At 39.8% G+C, this 26,629-nt stretch overlaps 1 protein-coding gene and 1 non-coding gene across 5 annotated transcripts in view; one reads left to right on the top strand and one right to left on the bottom strand.

Annotated features, from left to right (window-relative positions):
• MRTFA (myocardin related transcription factor A) overlaps positions 1-26,629 on the top strand; it is a 307,327-nt gene that overhangs the window by 84,255 nt on the left and 196,443 nt on the right. The window lies entirely within an intron of this gene.
• On the bottom strand, positions 9,665-9,738 carry TRNAK-CUU (transfer RNA lysine (anticodon CUU)). Its single transcript has one exon. It is a non-coding gene; the product is annotated as a tRNA-Lys (tRNA).

The following is a 26,629-nucleotide window of genomic DNA, read 5'->3' as shown; positions in this document are numbered from 1 at the left end:
CTCTAGTACTCATTTTTTACAAATTGAGATCTATTTCACATACCTTAAAACTCACCCTTTAAAAGTACACAAGTCAGTGGTTTTTAGTATAGTACTAAAGTTGTGCAACCATCACCAGTATCTAATTCTGGACCATTTGCGTCATCCCAGAAAGAAACTCTGTAGCCATTGGCAGTTACTCCCTATCTCCCTTCCTATCAAACCTGAGCAATCACTAACGTACTTTCTGTTTCTATGGATTTGCCTACTCTGGACATTTCATGTAAATGAAATCATACGTTATGTGGCATTTTCTGCTTGGCTTCTTTCACTTAGCATGTTTTCATGGTTCATCCATGTTGAAGCATGTATCTTCCTTTTTATGGATGAGAGTTAACATTTAGTTTAATATTCATTTGTAGGGATATGTCATACTTTATCCATTTATTAATTGTTGAACATGTGGCTTATTTCTACTTTTTGGTTATTATGAATAATGCTTTTCTGAACATTTGTGTGCAAGTTTTTATTTGTGTTTTTATTCTCTTGGGTATATACCTAGGAATGGAATTGCTGGGTCATATGGTAACTCTATGATGAACTTTTGATGGAGTGCCAAAATGTTTTCCATAGCTGCTGTACCATTATACATTCCCATCCCTCCTTCTTGACACTTGTAATTTTCTGTTTATTCTTATTATACTCACTATAGGGGGTATGAAGTGGTATCTCATTGTGGTTTTAATTTGTGTTCCCTGATGACTAAGAATGTTGAGCATTTTTCAATAGTTTATTAGCTGTTTCTTAATTTTCTTTGGAGAAGTGTATATTCAAATCCTTTGCCTGTTTTAACTTTTTTTTTTTTATTGTTGTAAGAGTTCTTTATATATTCTGGATATTAGACCCTTATGAGATATATATATATTATAATTTGTAAATATTTCTTCCCATTCTGTGGATTGCCCTTTCCCTTTCTTCTTAGTATTCTTTGATGCACAAAAGTTTTAAATTTTGATGACATTGAATTTATTTATTTTGTCCCCTTTGGTTGCTTTTGATTTAGGTGCTGTATCTAAGAAACTGTCGTCTAATTGAAGGTCATGAATATTTACATCTATATTTTCTTCTAAAAGCTTTATACTTTTAGCTCTTAGGTCTTAGATCCAATTTGAGTTAATTTTTGTATGTGATGTGAGGTAGGTATCCAGCTTGATTCTTTTGCATGTGGCTTTCCACTTGTCTAACACTATTTTTTGAAAAGATTATTCTTTCCCTATTCATTTGTCTTTAGGTCTTCATCAAAAATCATTTTATTGTAGATCTGCATGATTATTTCTAGATGCTCAATTGATCTGTATATTTAGCTTTTTACAAATTTTTAATTTTTTTTTTTTTTAAAGATTTATTTTATTTATTTCTCCTACCCCCTTGTTGTCTGCACTTGCTGTCTGTTCATTGTGTGCTAGTTCATTGTGTGCTCATTTGTTTTGTGCTCAGGAACCAAACCTGGGATGGGAGGGAGGTGTCCAATCACCTGAGCCACCTTCGTTTCCTGCTCTGTTGTGTCTCTTACCATGTTTTCCTCCCTGTATCTCCTGTTGCATCATTTTGTTGCATCAGCTCGCTGTGCCAGCCTGTCATGTCAGCTCTCTGTCTTGCTTATCCTCTCCAGGAGGCACTGGGAACCAAACCCAGGACCTCCCATGTGGTAGGTGGGAGCTCAGTTGTTTGAGCCACATCTCCTTCCCTGTATATTTAGCTTTATGCCAGTACCATACAATCTTGATTTCTGAAGCCTTGTAGTAAGTTTTTTTTTAAAAAAGATTTATTTTTTATTTCTCTCCCCTTCCTCCCCCCGCCCCAGTTGTCTGCTCTCTATGTCCATTCACTGTGTGTTCTTCTGTGACTGCTCTATCCTTATCAGCAGCATTGGAATCTGTGTTTCTTTTGTTGCGTCATCTTGCTGTGTCAGCTCTCCGTGTGTGCGGCGCCATTCTTGGGCAGGCCACGCTTTCTTTTGTGCTGGGCGGCTCTCCTTACGGGGTGCACTCCTTACGCGTGGGGCTCCCCTATGCTGGGGACACCCCTGCATGGCACGGCACTCCGTGCGCGCATCAGCACTGTGCATGGGCCAGCTCCACACAGGTCAAGGAGGCCCGGGGTTTGAACTGTGGACCTCCCATGTGGTAGGTGGACGCCCTATCCATTGGCCAAGTTCACTTCCCTGTAGTAAGTTTTGAAATAGGAAAGTATGCGTCCTCTAACTTGTTTTGGCCATTGGGTCCCATGTCAGGTTCTTTGAAGAAGTCATATGGGATTTTGAAAGGGATTACATTGAATCTGTAGATCCATTGGGGAGTATTGCCATCTTAACAATATTGTTTTCCAGTCCATGAAAGTGAGATGTCTTTCCATTTATTTAGGTCATCTTTAATTTCATTAAACAATGCTTTGTAGGTTTCAGTATAAACATTTCACATCCTTTTGTTAAATTTATTCCTAAGTATTTTCCTTTTGATGCTATTGTAAGTGGAATTGATTTTCTTAATTCCATTTTTGTATTGTTTCATTACTACTGTATAGAAATACATCTGCTTTTTGAATATTGATCTTGTATCCTGCAACCTTAACAAACTTGTTTATTAACTAATTGTATTCCTTAGGATTTTCTATATACAAGATCATGTCATCTGCAATAGAGATAGCTACTGCATTTTTGGTAATGATTGCAGATTACGTCTTTCACTCCATGACTATAGGTTGTCTTTCCATTTATTTAGTTTAATTTCTTTCAGAAATGTTGAAAATTTTCCTAGGTATTTTCTTCTGTTAGATTCTATTACAAATGGAATTGTAATTTTTAGTTCCTTTTCAGATTGTTCATTACTAGTATATAGAAACCCAATTGACTTCTTTTATTCCCATGAGCTCTGTTACTTTTCTGTTCAGGATTTCAAGTTCTTCTTTGCGCTCACTCAGTGTCTTCTTGATGTCATTTCTCTCTTTAAGCATATTGTCTTTCTACTCCTTATTTTGATTTTGGAAATTTGTGTGCATCTCACTGATTAGTTTTCTCAAATCCTGTGTCTATTCTGCGGCTTTGATATATTCCTTTTCTTGGGCCTTGTCTTCTATTTTTTTAGTATTGCTTGCAATTTTTGCTGATGTCTAGGCATATGATTAGGATGTAGTTATTTATGTGAAAGTGTTGCTTAATTATACATATTTGCGTATTTTCCAGTCTTCTTCTGTTAATTGATTTCTAGCTTTATTCCATTCTTGTCCAAGAAACTACTTTGTATGATTTCAAAGTTGTAAAATTTATTAAGGTTTGATTATAGCCTGATATACGGTCTATCCTAGAAGATGTTCCATGTGTACTTAAGAAGAATGTGTATATATAATATCTATCTTTGTTTCTTGTCATCTTTTTTACTTAAATCCAGTTTGTCTGACAATAATATAGCTACTGCAGCTCTGTTTTGGTTACTGTTTTCATGGAATATCTTTTTCCACCCTTTTACTTTCAACTTCGTCTTTGTAAAATGAGTCTCTTTAGACAGCATATAGATGGATTATGCTTTTTAATCCAGTTTGCCAATCTCTGTCTTTTAACAGGCAAGTCTAATCCATTGACATTTAAGGTAACAAAACTCAGAAAGAATGATTTACTTTGCCATTTAGCTATTTGTTTTCTGTATGTCTTGCATGTTTGTTTTTTTCCTTAGTTACTCCATCATTGCTTTTTTGGGGGTCTATTTAGTTGCTTTTTCTGTACTATTTTGATTTCCTCTTATTTTTCTCTATTTTTTAGTTATTTTCTTAGTGGTTACCTTTGTAATTTTCAGTTAACATCTTAAAGTAATATACGTAGTTCAACTAGTACCAACCTAATTTCAGTAGTATACAGACTCCCTATGCCTATATATCTTTGTTCCTCCCCCTTTAAATTGTTATTATTTCAGATTATGTCTTTATATATAGTATGCCTAGTACAGATTTTAATTATTATTTTACATGATTGCTTTTTAAGGCATATGGAGGCGGGGAGCAGTAATGAACTAAATATACTATTTATTTATATTTAGTTATGTATTTGTACTTACTAGTATTCTTTTTTTTTTTAAAGATTTATTTTCATTATTTCTCTCCCCTTCTCCCCCACCCCAGTTGTCTGTTCTCTGTGTGCATTTCCCGCGTGTTCTTCTTTTTGTCCACTTCTGTTGTTGTCAGCAGCACGGGAATCTGTTTCTTTTTGTTGCGTCATCTTGTTGCGTCAGCTCTCCATGTGTGCGGCACCATTCCTGGGCAGGCTGCACTTTTTTTCACGCTGGGCGGCTCTCCTTACGGGGCACACTCCTTGCACGTGGGGCTCCCCTACGCGGGGGGCACCCCTGCGTGGCACGGCACTCCTTGTGCACATCAGCACTACACGTGAGCCAGCTCCACATGGGTCAAGGAGGCCCGGGGTTTGAACCGCGGACCTCCCATGTGGTAGGCGGATGCCCTATCCACTGGGTCAAGTCCACTTCCCCTTACTAGTATTCTTTGTTTCTACTCTTGACTTTGAGTTACTCTCTAGTGTTCTTTTATTTCAAAGTGAAGGACCCTTTCAGCATTTCTTAGAGGGCAGGTCTTCTGGTAATAAACTATTTCAGCTCTAATTTTTCTGTAAATGTCTCAATTTCTCCTTCATTTTTCCCCTTTTTAAAAAAAAATATGGAAACATATATACAGCATAAACTTTCTCATCTGTTTCAGGCATATCATTCAGTGGGACTAATCTTAATTACTCTGTTGCCATACCCTCACTACCTTCTATAACTAATACTTTCCCATTTTTTCAAACAGAATCCCTATATCCATTTTGTCTTAATTCCGCATTTCCCCTGCCCTCCACTGCTGACAGCCTGTACTCTAATTTCTGTCTCTATGAGTGTGCATATGCTCCAGTATTTTCTTTTTAGTTACAATGTGGTTTAAATTTAATATCCTAAATCTGTTAACCATCTCGTTAGTTTTGATATTGATTTAAGTTCAATAGTATGCACAAACTATGTTCTTATATCCTTCCATCAGCCCTTTATGTAGTTCCTGTCACAAATTACATGTTTATATATTATGAGTTCCAAATCACTAATTTATCATTCCATTTTATCCTTTTGTCTTATAGATACTGTAGAAAATAAAGAGTGGATATATAAATAAGAAACACAATAGTACTGGCATTTATGTTTACCCATGTCATTACCCTTACCAAGATCTTAATTTCTTCATGAGGCTTTGCTCTGTTGTGTGTTGTCCTTTCCTTTTACCTGCAGAACTCCTTTTAGCATCTCTTGTAGAGCCTGTGTAGTGGTTTTGAACTCCCTCAGCTTTTGTTTATCTGAGTATGTATTAACCTCTCCCTCATTTAGAAGCTTGTCACATACAGAATTCTTGTTTGGCAGTATTTTGCTTTCAGCACTTTAAATAAGCCATCCCACACCCTTCTTGACTCCATTGTTTGTTAAAAAATTGTCATTTAATCTTATCAAGGCTCCCTTTTTGTGTTACTTGATATGTTGCTTCTCTCTGTGACTTTCAGAATTCTTTTTATCCTTGGCATTCAACTCTTTGATTATAATATACACAACGTTGGGTCATTTTGGGTTTATCCTATTTAGAGTTCATTGAGCACCTTGGGCATGTCTATACATGTTTTCCATTAAATTTGAGAAGTTGTCAACCATTATTCTTTTGAATATTTTCTCTACCACTTTCCGTCTTTCTTTTCTTCTGGGACTCCCATAATGCATATATCTGTATGATTGATGGTGTCCCCCAGGTTCGTCAGACTGTTCTCTTGTCTTCCTTTTGTTTCTCATACTGGATAATTTCAATGTTCATATCTTTAAGTTTATTGATACTTTCTTCTGCTAGCTCCAATCTGCTCTTGTATCCCTCTAGGGAATTTTTAATTTCTGTTACAATGCTCTTCTGCTCAGTTTGGTTCCTTTTTATAATTTCCATCTCTCTATTGATATTCTCTTTGTATTTTTTAAATCATTTTACTGATTTGCTTTAGTTCTTTGTCTTTTAGTTTTTAGTTCTTTGAGAATAATTAGGACCATTTTTTAAAAGTCTTTGGTAAGGCCAAGGCTTGTCCTCCTCATTTATGGTTTCTATCACTTTAATTTTCTCCTTTGCCTGGTACTGTGCTTTCTGTTTCTTTGCATGTTTTGTAATCTTTTGTTGAAACCTATGCATTTTGATATTTTAATATGTCATAGCTGGAATTTAGACTCCTAGGTGTCTGTTCCATAAGCTTGTATCCCCTAGCTAGTGTTGTGACAGAGCTTTCCTTCAAGGTCAGGAGGTAATTAAAACAAAACAAAACAAAAAACACCACCACAACAATAACAACAAAAAAGGTAGGAGAAAAAGAAAACACCTTTCCCATTTGTGGCAGTTTGATATTATTTTTTGAATACTCAAAAGAGAAAGATTATGTTTGTAAACTAATCTGTTCCTCTGAGTGTGATACTCTTTGATGCCCACAAATTTTGAGGGGGCTCTGATTAGATTACCTGCTAAGATTGCTTTAGGACTTTTTCGACTATATCAGTAAGGTATGACTCAGAATGAGTCACCACCCCTTTGCTGGGTCTGATATAAACAGACACAAAGACAGGAAGAGAGAGCTCTGTCATTTTTCATCCTACCTTGTGACAACTTAAACAACTGAGGCCCCAGGGAGAGGTGAGCCATTTGCCTGATGCATTACAGCTGAAACTGGGAAGAGCATGGACCAGCTAAGATTGAGAATAGGAAGTCCTAAAAGACAAGCCTTATACCAGCTTGCAGCTGAAATCGGGAAGAAAGTGGAGCAGCTGGACCTGAGAGAGGACACCTGGAGGGGAAGGAGAGCCAAGGCAGAGATTGGCCACCATCTTGCTTCAACATGTGGCAGCTGTGGTGAGAAAGTACTTCTTATGGTGCCTTGAGTTGGACTTTTCACAGCATGGGAATTGTAGCCTTTTGCCCCAAATAAATCCTCTTTATGAAAGCAAACAGATTTCTGGTACTTTGCATTGGTAACCCTTTGGCAAACTAAGACACCATATGTCTTTTGAATGCTATCATTTGGGGTAATCCATACAAGGAGATTAGAAAAAGCTCTAGCCAAAACATAGGGACCTCGCCGATCTTTTCTTCACATGCATTTTGGCTTTGGTATGAGTATGTGTGTGTGTGGCTATAAACATACAGTACTAAGCATCTCTTTTTTTGTTGCAGGGTATTGTGCGATTATAACCATGTTTACATGAATAATGTAACCATTTAAATGTGTGGCAACAAACATACTGTAGCCACTCACATGGATACAAATGTCCCCTCTTTCCTAGGAAACAAGTTTACTACATTCTTGGGCACTGCACTGTACAGCTGACAGTCCCTTGTCCCAGGCAGCATGATTTGATGCTGTCCCACCCTGTTCTGTAGGATAATTTCCTGAGCCCTGTTTTACATTCAGGGCAAGTTCTGGGAGAGTGAGTCCCTTAGGCTACCACCAGATAGATTGGGACACACTTATATGCTCCTCTCCTAATATGTGGATGATGGTTACTCTACTCCCTCTGAAACCGGGACCATGAATCCCCATATTGGGAGTGCTTGCTATTGCTGCACCAAACTGGTGAGAGGTTGGGGAGAGGCCAGCACCCTCTCTAGCAGGGCCACTTTCCCACATGGGCTGGCACTCCGCATGGGCCAACAAACTGCGTGGGCCAGCTTGCCCTCACCAGGAGGCCCTGGACATTGAACCCTGGACCTCCTATATGGTAGATGAGAGCCCAATTGGTTGAGCCACATCCGTTTCCCCCTACCTCTTTTAATAACCCTTTTCTTGGTTTGGTAATCACCCTATTCCTGTAGTCCTGTAATTGTTTTTTGGAGCTTTAAGAAAAATGTTTCTGTCAGTTCTTGTTCATTGTTCATAGTTTCTGTGAGGGGACCTCTCCTTCATTTTTGAAGGATAATTTTGCTGAATATAGAATCCTTGGTTGACAGTTTATTTCTTTAAGGGCTTGAAATAGATCATTCCACTGTCTTCTCGCCTTTATGTTTTCCGATGAAAGAAATTTACTACTAGTCTTATTGGGGATTCTTTGTATGTGACAAATTCTTCTTTGTTGTTGTTTTTGAAAGTCTGTCTTTGCTTTTTACTTTTGACAATTTTGTTGTAATGTGTTTTGGTTTATATCTCTTAGAGTCTATCCTTCTTAGAGTTCATTGAGTTCCCTGTATGTCTATATTCATGTCTTTCATCAGATTTGGGGGTTTTTCAGCCATTCTTTCTCTGAATACTTTCTTTACCTCTTTTCTCTCTCTTGTCCTTCTGGAACTCTAATGATGCATATGTTGGTATGCCTGATGGTGTCCCATAGGTCCTTCAGGCTCTGTTCATTTTTCTTTGCTTTCCCCCTCCCCATCCCCTTCTGCTTCTCATAGTGGATAATTTCTATTGTCTGGTCTTCAATCTCACTGATCCTTTCTTCTGCCTGCATAAGTTTGCTATTAAATCTATTTAGTGAAATTTTTATTGAAATTACTTTATAGCCCTAAAATTTCTGTTTGGGTCCTTTTTATTTTTTTTATTTTTAAATTTTTTCATTTTTGATCATCAGATATTGAACACTTACCACAAGCTAAGCCAGCAAGATATTGAAGATAGAAATGTAAAAACACATGATCCCTACCTCAAGGATATCCGTCTGGTGCAGGGGTTCTTAACCTTTTTTATTCTGTGGGCCCCTTTACCAATCAGGTGAAAACCACGGACCCTTTCTCAGAATGTAGCAGCAGATAGTTTTATGACACTCAACTAGTGTAGGGTCTAACAACTGCTGTACTTTTCAAATGTGGATAAGCGTAAGCATTTTTCGAGGTATCTAGCAATTGTAATATGATATAAAATGAATACTCCTGTAATTTATTGCATACATTCATAAGTGAAGGAAATGCTAGATTTCAGTTAGAGGTCAGAGAAAATAAAAATAATAAGTTGATAATTTTCAATTCAAACTTACCCTTGGGGGGGTGGTCTCTGGATCCCTGGTTATATTTTTATCTCTATTTTGTTCATTCATTCCCTTCCCCCCCCCCAATTTCATTTACTTCTTTGTATGTGGGAGGAAGGGCGCCCGGCTTGCCACAGTAGCAAACGGTGCGGCAAGAAGTGATACCGCCTCTGCCCACTGGGCCTAGATAAGGTGACCACGCCTGACTAGGCCTTTGCTGCTAACGGCTGGCTGGTGCTGCCCTCCCCCTTTCTATCTCCCGCCTAGCCCAACATCCGGCCAGCTCTCACTCCCCCTTTCCCCTCTCCTATTCCAAACCTCTCCGCCAGCCCTCTGCCTAGCAACCACTTACAATCACCTATCAGGAAGCAATACCCGCCCGCACCTATCAAATCCCTCCACGCAGTCCCTAACCCTATAAAGCTATGTCCCCTTCCGCAATAAACCGGACTTGCGTACCAGACTTGGTCTCCGCGGCATTCTTTCTCCCCTCGCCGCGCGTCCTCCACGCCTGAGAGCCCCTCTGAGGCTGTCTGCCGCAGCCTCAGACGCCTTTGCAGCCAGCTGACCCCTCCAAAACCCCCCGTCAGCGTCGGGGTGCAAGCCGCCCCAGCCGCAACTGGCGCCCAACGTGGGGCTCGAACCCACGACCCTGAGATTAAGAGTCTCATGCTCTACCGACTGTGGCAAGCCGGGCGCCCTTCCTCCCACATTTTATTGCATACATTCATAAGTGAAGGAAATGCTAGATTTCAGTTAGAGGTCAGAGAAAATAAAAATAATAAGTTGATAATTTTCAATTCAAACTTACCCTTGGGGGGGTGGTCTCTGGATCCCTGGTTATATTTTTATCTCTATTTTGTTCATTCATTCCCTTCCCCCCCCCCCCAATTTCATTTACTTCTTTGTATATGGATTCCTTTTGCTCACTAATCTCATTTAAGACAGTTGATTTAAAGTCTTTGACTAATTGTTGCAATGTATGAACTCCCTCAGGGATGATTTCTCAAAAATGATTTTTTTCTTGGGAATGGGCCTCTTTGTGTGTTTTGTAATGGTTTGTTGAGAACTGGACATTCTTAGTATTAAGCTGTTATAATTCTGGAAATCTAGAATCTAGTTCTTCCACTCCTTTAGGATCGCTTAGTTCTTTCTTCCTGCCCTTCCCCCTTCCCAGCTGGAGCAGTCAATTTATGACTTTTGCAAACTGTTTTTACTTTTAAGTGGAGAATAGACATATAAACGTAAGAAAAAAGAATATACTGCCTTTTAAAACTCCTGCTTCTTTTGCCTGAGGGGTGTTAGTACATTGGTAGTTCTCAGAACAAACCCCCCAGTCATTTGAAGTAGCTGATCAGTGATCAGCCCACACACCCCTGGATTTTGGAGGACTAGATCCTTATAGGCCACTCTGGTGCAAACATGCTGCACCATATACCTGGGATGCAGTCTTCACTGCTGTCTGCTTGGCAGTTGGGGGATGGGGAATAGTAGCTGCTGCACGGAAGGTAAAATTTGCTGCTAATTATTCAGTTTACCAGCCTGTTTGTTTGACTCTTTCTTGAATACAGCAAGTGTTCCACTAGACTCCAGAGTTCCCATTGTTTATTTAGACAGTTCCTGCCAGTTCTTCAATAATTATTTTGGTGGAAGATCTAATTTCTGGGGCTTCCTATTCTGCCATCTTTCATAATCCTCTTACCCTCATTTATTTTTTCAGAGTGATAAAGAGATCTAGAAATCAATAGTTTGATAATCACTGGTCTAGTGGTAGAGACAGAAATATTAAAAGTTCCTGAAAAAGAACTTTTTAGGAGTAGTTTCCATAACTTGTTGAGCTGCCTTTTTCTGTTCTCTCATTTTTGTGAATTTGAAATAAAGTTAATAAAAAAAAGAAATTTAGATTATTATATAATTATGAGTAGTAGTATAGTAAGAACAGCTTTTGATAACTGCTACAGTGTCAACTTAAAATATAAAAAATACCATACGGCTTCTTCTCAATAAGGGGGATAGGAGAAATAGAAACTGAATGACATGTAATTTGGGGAAAGGCAGTCAAGGCTTTTGTCATATGATTATGGGACAAAATTCTGCGGGAGGCTAGGAATTGTAGTCATTAATTTGGGTCGTCATTTGCCTGAATCTTTTTATTACAAACCTAGAAGAGGATTTGGGGGGATAACTAATTTTTTTTCTATATTCTACCCTTTTGGTTGTTCTAATAGACATACCTATCCTTCTTTCTGCTCACAGAACACATTCATCTGATCTCCAAGAGAGACTACTTCAGTGTTTCATTTAGTTATTGTACTCAGCTCAGAGCTCAGGATGTTTGAGTATAGTGCATTCTTCTCTATTAGGTATGAATGTGGCTTCTTATGGTCAAGGACCTGAAACTCAAATGCAAGTTTTAGACATCTCCCAAAACAATTTAGTGTGCAGTAGGTGTAATAGAAATAGGATAATAGCAATAAAAAATTACCACTCAGAAAAGGAGAGAATTAGTAATATATGAAAATCACACTGATTCATAACAACTATTAAATGCCACAGTAGAGGGGGGTGGATGTAACTCAAACAGTTGAGTACTGCTTCCCACATACAAGGTCCCAGGTTTGATCCCCAGCACCTCCTAAAAACAAAACAGACCACAAACAAATGAAAAAAACAACTCGGCGGGGAGCTGATATAACTCAGTGGTTTAGTGCCGGCCTCCCACATATGGGGAGGTCCCGAGTTCAATCCCCAACCCCGGTACCTCAAAAAAAAAAAAAAAAAAAAAAAGCCGCTGTAGGAAATTTGAAAACTTCCTGTCCTAACAGTGGAATTATGATTATGTATTGCTTTTTTTTGTTTGTTTGACAATTCTGATCTTTTACTTACTGACCTTTGTGCCTTGCCCAGCTCCCACCCACCTTAATTTAATGGCAGTTACCATGAGGCCACCTGAAACAATGGCCTTGTGTGAGAAGGAAACCCTAAATACATATTTTTTTTTTTTTACTATTGAGTTCATAGCCTTTGAGTGGCATAGCTCTAGTCTTACCTGCTTCTCAGGCTACCTCTTGGCTGCCACTGCTTTCAAGTGTACTTCTTTGGAGTACAGGGGTGGTTTGTTCTTTCATCATTAAGAGGCTCCAAAGTAAGAGGCTTTTAAGTCAATTTAGATTGCAGTCCACAATCAAAGAGTACCTTCCTTAGTAGGGATGTACTTCCTTATATATCTGCTTACTGACTACCTGTTTCTAGTCTGAGATTACTTTACTAGTACAATGTTGCTGAAAGTTGGAAGAATGAGTCAACATTTACAACAACTTTAATCTTTCCTACTATTTTCCTGAAAGCTATAGCCTTCCAAGATGAAAGGCAGTGTTTTAACCAACTGCATAACAGAGATCACCAGCTTTTCAGTTTTCAACATCTGAGTGCTTGCCACCTACCACTTTACTGTTAAGCCATTCCCAATTAAATTATGTTCTTTCTCATGAAGCATCCCACTGCTGGTACCAGATTCTGTTTTAGGATTAGTCAACCATTTGTGACCAAAAAAAAGAAAGATGGAGCAACAGTGGCTTTAACTGTGATAGAAGTTTTTTCCTCACTCTTGTAACAGAAGTCCAGAGAGAGGTAATCCAGAGCTGGTGGTGCTCCACAATGTCAGGGAACCAGTTTCTTTCTATTTTGTTGCTCTACCATTCTCAATGTGCAACTTATTCCTCATAGTCTAGTAGAGCTCTTTGTGCTGGAGCCAGTCTTATCTATATTCTAGCCAGCAGGAAGGAGGAGGGTCCAAAGAAGAATGTACCCAATTCCCTTAAGAATATTTTCTGGAAATCACACTTAATAGTTTTACTTGTAGCCGGTTGGCCTGAACTTAATCACTTGACTGCCCCCAGCTACAAAGGAGGCCAGGAAGTATAGCCTTTATTCTGGCATGCACTTAGCTAACTGTGATGTTCTTTTACTAAGGAAGAAGGAGAGAATGGATATTGGCAACAACCTAAGACAGTTGTTTTGCTGCCTGTTTATTGGTTGTCTCTGATATTTAAAAATGCTCATAATTGTTTCCTATTCTTTTCTTCATGCCAAATAATGTTTCTGAGTTACTGTGTTTGGGCGGTTCTGTTGTTTTAGATATGGATCATCAGTGTCTTTTCTCCGTGATTTCTTTACCATTTTTCCATTTTAATGTATACCACCAACAAGATATTTGAAGATTTTCATGCTGGCATGCATTTACCTTTTGTTTTCTTGCTTTTCAAACCATCCTTATTGCCTGCATAGATGCCTTCAAAATATAAAGCGTCAACTGCTGGCTGCTGCTGCTGTGGTGGTGGTGTTTTTTTTCCCTAGCATTTTATAAGTTCTGTAATAATTGGTTTTGCATGTAGTTGTAATGTGGAAACTCCTGAAGTACTGTGGAGAATATGTGGAGAATACTTTTGTAACGTGTTTTGCCTTGTTTGGGGAATGGCTGTCTTTGCCCTTTAGGACTCCCATAGCCCTCTTTCTTTGAAAGCTTTAAATGTAATTGAAATTGTATTTACTAATGCCTGTTACATTTTATGTCACTAGAAGTTTTCAGCACCTTTTCAGAAATATTAATGAGCTGAGAGTAATACTATTTGAAGCATGAGGCTGTAAGAAGGAAAGAATAATGAACTTTAGGAGTTTTTATTTAAATAATTGAGGTTCATTGTGTTCTAGAGGTTCAAGCTTGATGGAAGCCTTTAATAACCATTTGGATCTGAAAATGTGTTTTTAAGCACAGACCCTGCATTGTGTACCATGAAGGTAACTTGAAGAGCCAGTGCTTTTGTATGGTAACTGGTCTTACAGAAGAGAGTCATTTAATTAATAAGCTAGCTTTTACAGTTAGAGTGTAATTGGAAGAATCATTCACGAATATACTAGTCATTTTTGGCATTGTCCTAAGAGTCCTAATAGGGCTTAGGAGCCTTGGCCTGGCCTCTTCTGGTTGACCCATAGACTCTCCACAGTTTTGAATAAACACTTTTCTGAGTATGTGTTCCTGTAATCTGATGCTCCAAAAAAAGTTTCTTTTTTTTTTTCTTCTTCTTCTTTATTTATGGGAAGATACTTCGTTCACATTGTTTAAAAATACTTGATCAACAAATTAAGAAAATATTCATTGTCCTTTTGCAAAGTGGGAGCATTTTCTTGAGATATGAAGAGTGAGCTCATTGGGAAACCTAATGACATGAAGCTTCTGGCACTGGAAAATCAGGCTTCTCTTTAAATGCTCCTTTGTCATGTAGAAACAAAGCACAATACTATAAATGTTTTCCTTTTCCCCCAACTGCTGTCTGTCCTCATTCTAGGTGAGGTTTGTCTCAACAAGTTTTTCATTCCATAGTTAGTATGTTCAAAAATAACTAGTCTTTTTCATATTTTTCATACCTGAGTAGGACCACAATAGCAGATTTTCTATACTGTGGCCAGGTAACATTTCAAGTTGTCCAAGCCATGTCTCTTCAACCTTTCCTTAGTTCTGTCCCCTTTCTTAACTGGATATATTACACGGTTTCAATGTAAGTCTGAAATGACTGAAGAATTCCTACCTTGAAAATAATCTCAGAATGACGTACTTATTTTGTGTAGGTGAGTACATAAAATATGTTCAGATCATATTTAAACTTACGTCTTTTATGCACAGCCTGTGGATTTCTAAATATCCACCATTCTGTCTTTTCGAGAAGAAACCTCTAAAAGACAAAAAGATTTTTACATTTAAAAGTTGTCACACTTTTTAACCCCATGAAGAGGGGTTGGGAATCATAAGAAAAGCATACCTTTAATGTTTGGGAGCTTGAGTTTAGTTCAAGGAATGTATTGGAGTCATCTTGCCAAAATAGTGTAGTGTCCTAAATTTCTAGCGTCTTTTTCTACTAAGGGAGGGATTTAAGTTAATTATCAAAGCTCGGTTAAATATTTGCCTCAAAATACCACCCTGTACTTAAACTCTCTGTACTTTTCAGAATAACTTACCATAAGACCCTTCAAAATAACAGGACAGATAGTTTATAGGTGACAAGTCTTTGTTCTGAGTGACTTGCTCATGGTCATATTACTGATCTTAGTGATTACATATTAGGTTACAGTGCACATATCATAACTTTTCCCCAAAACAACATTATTGCGTTGTTACTAGGGGTCCAGGTGGAAAAGTAAATAACACCAAATGCAAAGTCAGGCAGCAGTCTAAGGTGAACAAGCTCCCCTACAATCTGTTCCCTACACAGCTGCTAAAGTGATCATTTAAAACATAAACCAGGTCATATCACTCCGCTGCTTAAAACCTCTCACTGGCATCCAATTGTTCTTTGACTATACATCTCTCCCTCAGCTGCTCCCTTTCCATGCTGATCTTTCAGTTCCTTCATTCCTACCTCATGGCCTTTGAACTTGCAATGCATGCCTGGCTGCTGTTTGTCACATTCAGGCAGAGTCAAGACTGTGTAGTGGTGAAGGGCATGGGTTCTGAAGCCTGATTGTCCAGGTTAAAATCCTAACTCTGCCACTAACTGGTCATGTGACCTTGGACAAGTTATTTATCCTCATGATGCCTCAGTTTCTCCACCTGTAAAAAAAGAAAAGGATAAGTAAATACCTCTTACTGTTGTAAAGATTGCATGCATAGTTAAGCAGACTTAGCCCAATGGATAGGGCATCCGCCTACCACATGGGAGGTCCGCAGTTTAAACCCTGGGCGTCCTTGACCTATGTGGAGCTGGCCCATGCACAGTGCTGATGTGTGCACCACACAGGGGTGTCCCCCGTGTAGGGGAGCCCCATGCGCAAGTAGTGCGTCCCATAAGGAGAGCTGCCTGGTGTGAAAGAAAGTGCAGCCTGCCCAAGAATGGCGCCGCACACATGGAGAGCTGACACAACAAGATGACGCAACAAAAAGAAACACAGATTCCTGGTGCCGCTGATAAGGATAGAAGCAGTCACAGAAGAAAACACAGCGAATGGACACAGAGAGCAGACAACTGGGGTGGGAGTAGGGGAGAGGGAAAAAAAAGGATGTGTGCATACACATAAAGTGCCTCACTCAGAATAACTGTTCATTAAGTTTTGGCTATTATTCAAATCTTAGCCCATTACCTTTCCATTGGGATCTGATTTAATCTAAATTAGCCACCTTGCCCCCCCAAATAACTTTTATAGTTACCTGATATTATTTTGTTATGTATATTTTTACTTGTATTTTTATGTCATTCCCACTCTAATGTAAGCTCCATGAAATCAGGGATATATTCTCTTGCACCCCCACTGCAGTGCCTGATCAATTTGTTGAGTTGAATTAATGAAAATTTTGTCCACCCTAGAAGGTAATCTAAGGTGACATAAGACTGAAAGGCAATCTGTGTTGCTCTGGTAAGGGAAATGTTACCCATATGTACCCGGTCAATTAGATGTAATGCTATAAGCTTTAAATATCTGGCAGGGCTTATGGGAGATGGTGTAGAGAGGTAGTCATGTAAAAAGGGATTGGGCCTTTTACTTTTTTTCTGATTTTGTTTTTGCTGCTTCCAGCTGGTGAGTTCATGTCCCTTTATATAAGCCATTGAACTTAATTAAGTCTTTTAACTTTGGAGACAGGTGGTTCCCCCTCAGCATTATAAAGTTACAGCTTTGTTGAGCTTCTTCTAAAATAGTATGAGTAGAAAGAGCTGATATGTCATAGGATACTCGGCTATATGACAATTTTAGGAGTCAGAGGGATGGTCTAAGATCCAGAGTAGGCAATCTGAAACTAGGAATTCCTACATTATCAGCCGGGCAGGTTTGATAGCAATTTACCATTCCCTTGTATCTATATCTCCACCTCTTTCTCTTATTCTACTTTTCCCTATCATTCTCTTCATGTTCTTGTATTCTTTTTTTTTTCTCTTATTCTATTGTAATTTGCATATTTTCCCTCTCATCTACCTAATAGATATCTTTTTTTTTTTTTTTAAAGATTTATTTATTTATTTAATTTCCCCCCCTCCCCTGGTTGTCTGTTCTTGGTGTCTATTTGTTGCGTCTTGTTTCTTTGTCCGCTTCTGTTGTCGTCAGCGGCACAGGAAGTGTGGGCGGCGCCATTCCTGGGCAGGCTGCACTTTCTTTTCACGCTGGGCGGCTTTCCTCACGGGCGCACTCCTTGCGCGTGGGGCTCCCCCACGCGGGGGACACCCTTGCGTGGCAGGGCACTCCTTGCGCGCATCAGCACTGCACATGGCCAGCTCCACACGGGTCGAGGAGGCCCGGGGTTTGAACCGCGGACCTCCCATATGGTAGACGGACGCCCTAACCACTGGGCCAAAGTCCGTTTCCCATCATCTACCTAATAGAAACCCAAATGGTATTGTTTAGTTTTGGTGCTGAACCTGACATCCAAAATAAATTTATCATCCTCTTATAAAATACCTTCTCCTCCCCTCCACCCCCCCCATTTCTATTAGCAAAGTTACCATTCTTGCAGTCACTGTGGCTTAAAACATAAGAGTCATCTTTGACCACTCTCCCACCCCCCACAACCATACACAAACACATCCTATCTCATATAAATACTGTGTCATTCATTCAGCATTAATTCAGCAAAGTTGAATTCCTGTGTATGTGAGGTACAATTCTAGATTATGGGGCAATTCAGTTCTTTCTGCCTTAATTAACCTGATTCAGAATATCAACACCTTACACTTTGCCTGATGAAGTAGCTTTGTAACTTTTTCTTACCTCATATTCTTCCTTTCCAATCTAGCATATACTCCACTGCCAGATTAAGTTCTCTAAAACAGGCGGCGGACTTGGCCCAGTGGTTAGGGCATCCGTCTACCATATGGGAGGTCTGCGGTTCAAACCCCGGGCCTCCTTGACCTGTGTGGAGCTGGCCCATACACAGTGCTGATGTGTGCAAGGAGTACTGTGCCACGCAGGGGTGTCCACCGCGTAGGGGAGCCCCACGCGCAAGGAGTGCACCTCGTAAGGAGAGCCACCCAGCGTGAAAGAAAATGCAGCCTGCTCAGAAATGGCACCGCACACACGGAGAGCTGACACAACAAGATGACACAACAAAAAGATTCAAAGATTCCCGTGCCGCTGACGACAACAGAAGCAGACAAAGAAGATGCAGCAAATAGACACAGAGAAGAGACAACCGGGGTGGGGGGAGGGAAAGGGAGAGAAATAAATAAATAAATAAATAAATCTTTTAAAAAAAAGTTCTCTAAAACATTGTTTGAATACGCTACTCCCTACTTAGATCTTTTTTTTTTTAAGATTTATTTTATTCCCCCACCCGCACCCCACTGCTCCCCAGTGTCTGTTCTCTGTGTCCATTCACTGTGTGTCCTTTTTTCTGTTTGCTTGTATTCTCATTAGGCAGCTCCGGGAACTGATCCTGGGACCTTCCAGAGTGAGAGAGAGGCGTTCTTTCTCTTTTTTTTTTTTTTTAAGATTTATTTTTGTTTATTTAATTCCCCTCCCCTCCCCCAGTTGTTTGTTTTCTGTGTCTTTTTGCTGCGTCTTGTTTCTTTGTCCGCTTCTGTTGTCATCAGCGGCACGGGAAGTGTGGGCGGCGCCATTCCTCGGCAGGCTGCTCCCTCCTTCGCGCTGGGCGGCTCTCCTTATGGGTGCACTCCTTGCGCGTGGGGCTCCCCTACGCGGGGGACACCGCTGTGTAGCACGGCACTCCTTGCGCGCATCAGCACTGCGCTTGGGCCAGCTCCACACGGGTCAAGGAGGCCCGGGGCTTGAACCACGGACCTCCCATGTGGTAGACGGACGCCCTAACCTCTGGGCCAAAGTCCGTTCCCCCGTTCTTTCTCTTGTGCCACCTCAGCTCCCTGTTCTGCTATGTCCTCTCATTATCTCTCCTCTATGTCTCTTGTTGCATCATCTTGTTGCACCAGCTTCTCCACCTTGGCCGGCACTCCTGCCCAACTGCTTGAGCCACATCCATTTCCTCTTCTTAGATCTAAAGGTACTCTGCAAGTTAGACTCAGCTTACAATTCCTGGTATATGTCATATACCTTCTGTATTTGAACTGTGTGATCTGCCAAACTGGATTTCTCTTTTGGAGCTTACCCTGTAGTTTCTTTTTCTTTTTTTAAAGACTTGTTTTATTTATTTATCCCTCCCCCCTCCCCTGTCTGTTCTCCATGTCCATTTGTTGTTTGCTTATCTTCTTTTTAGGAGGCACCAGGAACTGAACCCAGGACCTCCCATGTGGGAGATCACCGCCCAATGGCTTGAGCTACCTCCTCTCCCTGCTTGTTGTGTCTCATTGTGTTTCCTCATTGTGTCTCTTCTTTGTGTCATCTCGTTGCATCGTCTTGTTGGGTCAGCTCGCCGTGGCAACCCATTGTGTCAGCTTGCTGTCTTGTCTTCTTCTGGAGGCACTGGAACCCAAACCTAGGACCTCCCATGTGGTAGGTGGGTACCCAACTGCTTGAACCACATCCGCTTCCCACCCTGTAGTTTCTGATATCCATGGCTTTTTGTTCATGCTGCTCTGTCTCCTGGCACAATATAAACTCTGAGGGCAGGAATTTTTTGTTTACTCTAGTAGCCCCAGTACCCACAGTAGTGCCTGGGATGCACTAGATACTCAATAAATATTTATCAAAAGAATGAATGAAAAATAAATGACTCCTATCCATTTTTAAGACTGTTCTCAAATATTAATATAACCTCTCTGAGGAAGGTTTTTCCTTTTTTTTTCTTTTTTCTTTTTATTTCTCATAAAAGCTTCATATTTTTTTATTTAGCTTTCTGACTCTATGCTTGTGCTTTCAGACTTTCACAACGATTTTCTGCTCCTCAATCAGGAAAGCATGCTTAATCCTGTCACGGACACATTTAGCACACATGGAACCACCATAGGCTCTGCTGACATGTTTTTTTGTTTTAGATAACCTCATAAGAACTTTAGGTCTCCCAGCATGAACCCCTCGAAGTCGACCTGAGCACACACCACATGCAGATTTTGGTGCTTTCCCAACCTTCTTGGTATAAAGATAATTCTATTACCAGGGGTCTGGGATAGCCTAGTTTTGTTAGAAGCAGTATTGTAGGATAACCGATGACAGTATGTCTAACGCTGGACCATTTTGAATGCCTCTAGAAAACGTCCCTGGAAGAGGAAAAGGACAGGAAGGCTTTTCTGATTCTCTGTGTATTTCTTTTTATTTATTTATTTGTTTATTTAGATTTATTTTTTATTTATTTTTCTCCCCTCCCCACCCCCCCACTTGTCTGCTCTCTCTGACCATTCGCTTTGTGTTCTTCTGTGACTGATTCTATCCTTATCAGTGGCACCAAGCATTGTGTTTCTTTTTGTTGCGTTATCTTGCTGTGTCGCTCTCCGTATGAGTGGCACCATTCTCAGGCAGGCTGCACTTTCTTTCGCACTGGGCGGCTCTCCTTACGGGGGGTGCACTCCTTGCGCGTGGGGCTCCCCTACGCAGGGTACACCCCTGCGTGGCACCGTACTCCTTGCACACATCAGCACTGTGTATGGGCCAGCTCCACACAGGTCAAGAGGCCCTGGGTTTGAACCGTGGACCTCCCATGTGGTAGGCGGACACCCTATCCTTTGGGCCAAGTCTGCTTCCCTGTGTATTTCTTTTTAAATAAAGATACCTACCTGTGAGAGAACCCTTTACCCACTTTTTTCAGTATCTGTGCTCATTTTGATTATGTATATCATATGGTTGCTGTGAGCCTAATATAGTCAATAAATCAACAAATGTCTGAGTTTCTATTCTGTGTCAAGTACTATACATAGGTATTTGAGACAAAAAGACAATGGAGGGAACTGGATGTGGCTCAGGCAACTGGGCCTCTGCTTACCACATGGGAGGTGGCTGGCTTAGCTCCTGCTGCTTCCTAGAGAAGAGAGCAAGCTGACATGAAGGGCAAGCATGGCAAGACGACAGAACAAGAAACATGGGAGGAAAACATACAAGAGACCCAGTTAAAGCAGAGAGTGGAGGTGGCTCAAGGCCTTAGGCACCTCCCTCCCATATCAGGGGTCCTGAATTCAGCTCCCAGTGCCTCTTAAAGAAACAAGGAAGACTGAACAGACATAGCAAGTGAAAAACAAGGGGGTGGGGAGAAAGAAATAAAATAAATCTTAAAAAAAAAAAAAAAGACAATGGAATGTGTTCCCCTTCCTCAGTGAACTTAACCATCTAGTGGGGGATTTATATATTATAATAGTAATAAAAGTAGGCACTGATAGAAGAAAGCCTAGGATCTTGTGGGATTCTAAACTATTGGAAAGGGATGGATAACAGGAAGAGGGATAGAGTTAGGAAAGTGAGACAGTTCTAAACTGTCACAAGTAGAGAGCTGCATAACAAGTCCTTGTGGTTGGAGTAGAGGGTGTATAAAGGAGAGTGGGAAGAAATAAACCAAGTAGTGAAAGGCCTTACGCTGCTGTAAGTTAAAAGACAATGCTATGTTGTTACCCTTATCCATTTTGTTGGGAGAATAGGAAAAACTTGGATGATTATTCCTTATAGAATGATCGGGAGGAGCTCAAACCTGAAGTGAGGAAAGACCATGTAATTTATGGGCTATCAGGGTATCTGTGTCCATTGGTTGGCCACTTAGTTGAAAACCGTATAGATATCTATAAAGAATCTATTCTCCACCTTACTCCTTTGAGGCACTGCTTTAAACGCTTAAGTTTATCCTGGTATTTACCTCCATGTTTCTAAATATTTGTATACTGTGGTTTCTTGATTCAGCAATTTAAAATGTTATCTACTGACTGCCTATTGTAGTAGAAAAAAATTTGTTTTCTTATGACTCCCTTTCTATCATCACATTGAGTTTATATAAAAACAATTTCATATTCCATTTTCAGTGTTACATTATGAAGGTATAAATAATATTCACTGCTTAGACTAATATATTATGATTTTGTTTTCTGTTTCTTGTACAATTTTTTCATTTTTCTGGAGCTTATAATTGCCTCTTTAAAAATTTTTGTTTACTTTTGCTTATAATTATCACTAATTTGACCCCTTTAAGAGTCTCAAATACAATGTTCTATGTGATTAAACCTATTAGATAATTTGTTAGGTTTTTTCCCTCAAAGTTCTTCCCCTGGAGCACTTTGTCCTCTTGCTCTAGTCTGGACTGTCTTTTAATTTCCAGTGTTGCTGTTGAGAAAGTCTGATGCCATTTATTGTATCTCACAATTTTGTGTGAGGAATTTGGGCAGGGCTCGCCTTGGTGATTCTTCTGCACTGCATGGTATTTACTTAAGTTCATATAGTGTTAACTGGTGGTATTCAGCAAGTGACTGGACTTGTCTGAAAGGTCCAAGATAGCTTTGCTCACATGCTTGGCACCTTGGTGAGGGCGTCAGGAAATCTGGACTCAACTGGATCTCTTCCTTTCTGTGTAGTCTTGGGGCCTCTTCTTACGCTTTTTCTAGCAGGGTAATTGGACTTTTTTCTTGATAGGAAGTTTTCCATTACTCTTAAAGTCTAAATCGGGGAAGTGGACTTGGCCCAATGGATAGGGCATCCGCCTACCACATGGGAAGTCTGTGGTTCAAAACCCGGGCCTCCTTGACCCATGTGGAGCTGGCCCATGCGCAGTGCTGATGCGCACAGGGAGTGCCCTGCCATGCAGAGGTGTCCCCCGCGTAGGGGAGCCCCACACGCCAGGAGTGTGCCCCCTAAGGAGAGCCGCCCAGCGCAAAAGAAAGTGCAGCCTGCCCGAGAATGGCGCCACACACATGGAGAGCTGATGCAACAAGATGACGCAACAAAAAGAAACACAGAGTCCCAGTGCCGCTGATAAGGATAGAAGCGGTCACAGAAGAACACACAGCGAATCGACACAGAGAGCAGACAACTGGGGAGGAGGAGGGGAGAGAAATAAATAAAAAATAAATCTTAAAAAAAAAAAAAAAAGCCTAAATCCAGAGCTGGCAAATGGTACTTTTTCTGTACTCCATTGGCCATGGCAAGCTCAGATTTAAGGGGAAGAGGAATAGAACTCGCTTATCAGTGGGCCGATTGTATCAGAGATTTTGAAAGCATCTTTAATCTGCCACACCACTTTTCCATGTGCTTTTCAGTTTTATATCTGTTTTTTTGTTTTGAGATATATTTTATATTTTCTCTTTCTTATACACCTTATTTTCAGATGACTTTGAAGAAGAAGGGCAGTGTCAGAAGGGTGATGGAGGGTAATGACATGGTTAAGGGAAGATAGTTATCTGAGACTTGATGCTTTCATAATCTTCTACTAGGTACTTGGGCAATCCCTAGCAGATTTGTAGTAAGCTATCAGGTATACTTGTTGAGTGGATTTTAATTCCTTCATGTCAAATTTTCTATATATCTGCTTAGATAGTAAGAGTTTTCAGGATTTGTTATATACCCAAAGAATTGAAAGCATGGATTTTAACTGATATTTGCACACTGATGTTATAGTTGCCAGAAGATAGACTCAGCCCAAGTGTCTGTCAACCAAAAAATGGATAAACAAAATGCAGTTTATGTGTATATGTATGTATATGTATACACACACACACAGGAATATTATTTAGCTGTAAAAAGAAAAGAAGTTCTGATACAATCTGTGGCAATTTGGATGAACCTTAAAGACATCATGTTAAGTGAAATAAACCAAACACAAAAGGACAAATACAGTATAGTATTCCTGATATGAAATAATTAGAATAAGCAAACTCAGAGTTAGAATTTAGAATATATGTTACTGGGGAGAGGGTAGGGATAGGGAATAGGGAATTAAGGCTTAAATTGTATCAAGTTTCTATTCGGGGTGATGGAAAAGTTTTGGTAATGGATGGTGGTGATGATAGCACAACATTGTGAATGTAATTAACAGCACTGAATTATGTATTTGAATAAGATTAAAAGGAGTAATTTTAGGTTGTAAACATGTTACTAGGGAAAAAATTCTTTTAAAAAAACTTCATAGGACTGTAAAACACAGTGAGTGAACCCTAGTGTAAACCATGGACTGTAGTTTAATAATACAGTTATAAAAATGAGCTTTCATCAGTTGTAATAACTGTACCACCAATGCAAGGTGTTACTAATAGGGTGGTATATGAGAATCTTGTACTTTATGAATGATTGTTCTGTAAACCCACTGCTTCTCTAACTTAAAAAAATCAAGGAAAATAAAAGTAAAAATCTCTCCTTAGTTCAAAGAATCAGCTAAAAGAAAACTCAATTGATTAAAACAATTTTTTTTAAAGATTTATTTTAATTTATTTCTCTCCCCTCCCCACCCCCAGTTGTCTGCTCTCTGTGTCGATTCGCTGTGTGTTCTTCTGTGACCGCTTCTATCCTTATCAGCGACACCAGGCATCTGTGTTTCTTTTTGTTGCGTCATCTTGTTGTGTCAGCTCTCCGTGTGTGTGGCGCCATTCTCAGGCAGGCTGCACTTTCTTTTGCGCTGGGCAGCTCTCCTTAGGGGGCACACTCCTGGCGTGTGGGGCTCCCCTATGCGGGGGACACCCCTGCATGGCAGGGCACTCCCTGAGTGCATCAGCACTGCGCATGGGCCAGCTCCACATGGGTCAAGAAGGCCCGGTTTGAACCTTGGACCTCCCATGTGGTAGGCGGATGCCCTATCCATTGGGCCAAGTCCACTTCCCCCTAAAACAATTTTTGTACAGGAAAAAATTTTTATTCAGAAGTACCATACCATTTTTTTTTCCATACCATTTTTAGAAGAACCATACTATTCGGTTGCGTGAAACCAATTCTTCATCGTGTGACATAAAAAAGAATCCTGCTAGTATGTACTTATTAGAGTTATCAGCTATCTGACCTCCTCCATTTCTCTAACGCATTTTGTGTGTTGCTTCTAGTTAAATATGATATTCTGCATGAATAGAATGCTTACAGACTAGGACGGGGGTGGGGGTGGGGGTATGGGGGTTTGAGAAAGGATGAGGTGTAGGATTATTAGGCCAGCAAGAGAATGAAAGCAGATGGGTTGTGGGAGATCACCCTGCTCCCCCATGATGTTTTTGCTCTGGCTTCCACTGATCATATGTGAATTAGCAGTCAAGAAACTGGAGTTGGTGATTCTTTGGTGAAAAAGAAAGTTTGATCATGAACTGAGTAGGATTATAAATTCGCAACATTAAAACATGACACAATTTTTTTACTTTTGGATTTTAAAATTACTTTCATCATTGGAACATTTCAGAAAGTATGTTGTTTCAGATATAAATTAACATTTTAATTTTGCTAAATAATATGGCATATAATCTGAGATGAATAATATTCTCTTAAGTATTCTTTTTTGTGGAAACTTTGTAGTAAGTAAAATTTTAGGGGTATTCAGGAATTGGTAGAGGGAACTTAATCCATGATGGCTGTACCTCACCATTATTGGATCTTGTTCTCTGGATTGTCATAGTTTACTAAGACTTTCTCCTGTTCGCTATTTCAAAATGAATACAGAGTACAAGCATACCTTGGAGATACTGTGAGTTGGGTTCCAGACCACTGTAATAAAGCAAGTCACACAATTATTTTGGTTTCCCAGTGCATTTAGAAGTTATGTTCACACTAAGCTATAGTCTTTTAAGTGTAAAATAAATAGCCTTATGTCTAAAAGAATAACATATATACCTTAAACTAAAAATACTTAATTGCTAAGAAATGATGACCATCCTCTGAGCCTTCAGCAAGTTGTAATCTTTTTGCTGGCAGAGGGACTTACCTCGATGTTGATGGCTACTGAATGATCTGGGTGGTGGTTACTGAAGGTTGGGTGGCTGTGGCAATTTCTTAAAATAAGACAATGGATTTTACCACGTTGATTGACTGTTGTTTTCATGAAAGATTTCTCTGTAGCATGCAGTGCTGTTTGATAGCATTTTACCCACAGTAAAATTTCTTTCAGAATTGGAGTCAATCCTCTTAAACCCTATTGCTTTTTTATCAACTAAGTTTATGTCATATGCTAAATCCTTTATTATCATTTCAACAATGTTCACAGTATCTTCACTAGGAGATTTCATCTCAAGAAACCCCTTTCTTTGTTCACTCCTCATCCATTAAAATTTTATCATGAGATTGTAGCAATTCAGTCACATCTTCAAGTTCCACTTCTAATTCTAGTTCTCTTGCTATTTCCAGCACATCTGCAGTTACTTCATCTACTGAAGTCTTGAAACCTTCTCAGTCATCTATGAGGGGTGGAATCAACTTTTTCCAAACGCCTGTAAATACTGATATTTTGACCTTCTCTCAAGAATCAAGAATGTTCTTAATGGCATCTAGAATGGTGAATCCTTTCCAGAAGGTTTTCAATTGACTTTGCCCAGATTCATCAGAGGAATTGCTATCTATGGCAACTGTAGCCTTAAAAAATGTATTTCTTAAATAATAAGATTTGAAAGTTAAAATTCCTCCTTGATCCATGGGCTACAGAGTGGATATTGTGTTAGCAGGCATGAAAACAACATTAATTTTGTTGTATATCTCCACTAGAGCTCATGAATGAATAGTACATTATCAAAGAGCAGAAATATTTTGAAAGGAATCTTTTCTTTTCAGAG

The sequence above is a fragment of the Dasypus novemcinctus genome, chromosome 12 (genome assembly GCF_030445035.2).
Source record: "Dasypus novemcinctus isolate mDasNov1 chromosome 12, mDasNov1.1.hap2, whole genome shotgun sequence".
In the NCBI taxonomy this organism is placed as follows: Eukaryota; Metazoa; Chordata; class Mammalia; order Cingulata; family Dasypodidae; genus Dasypus; species Dasypus novemcinctus.
The sequence above is the reverse complement of the archived record's forward strand: the minus strand, read 5'-3'. Positions and strand labels throughout refer to the sequence as shown.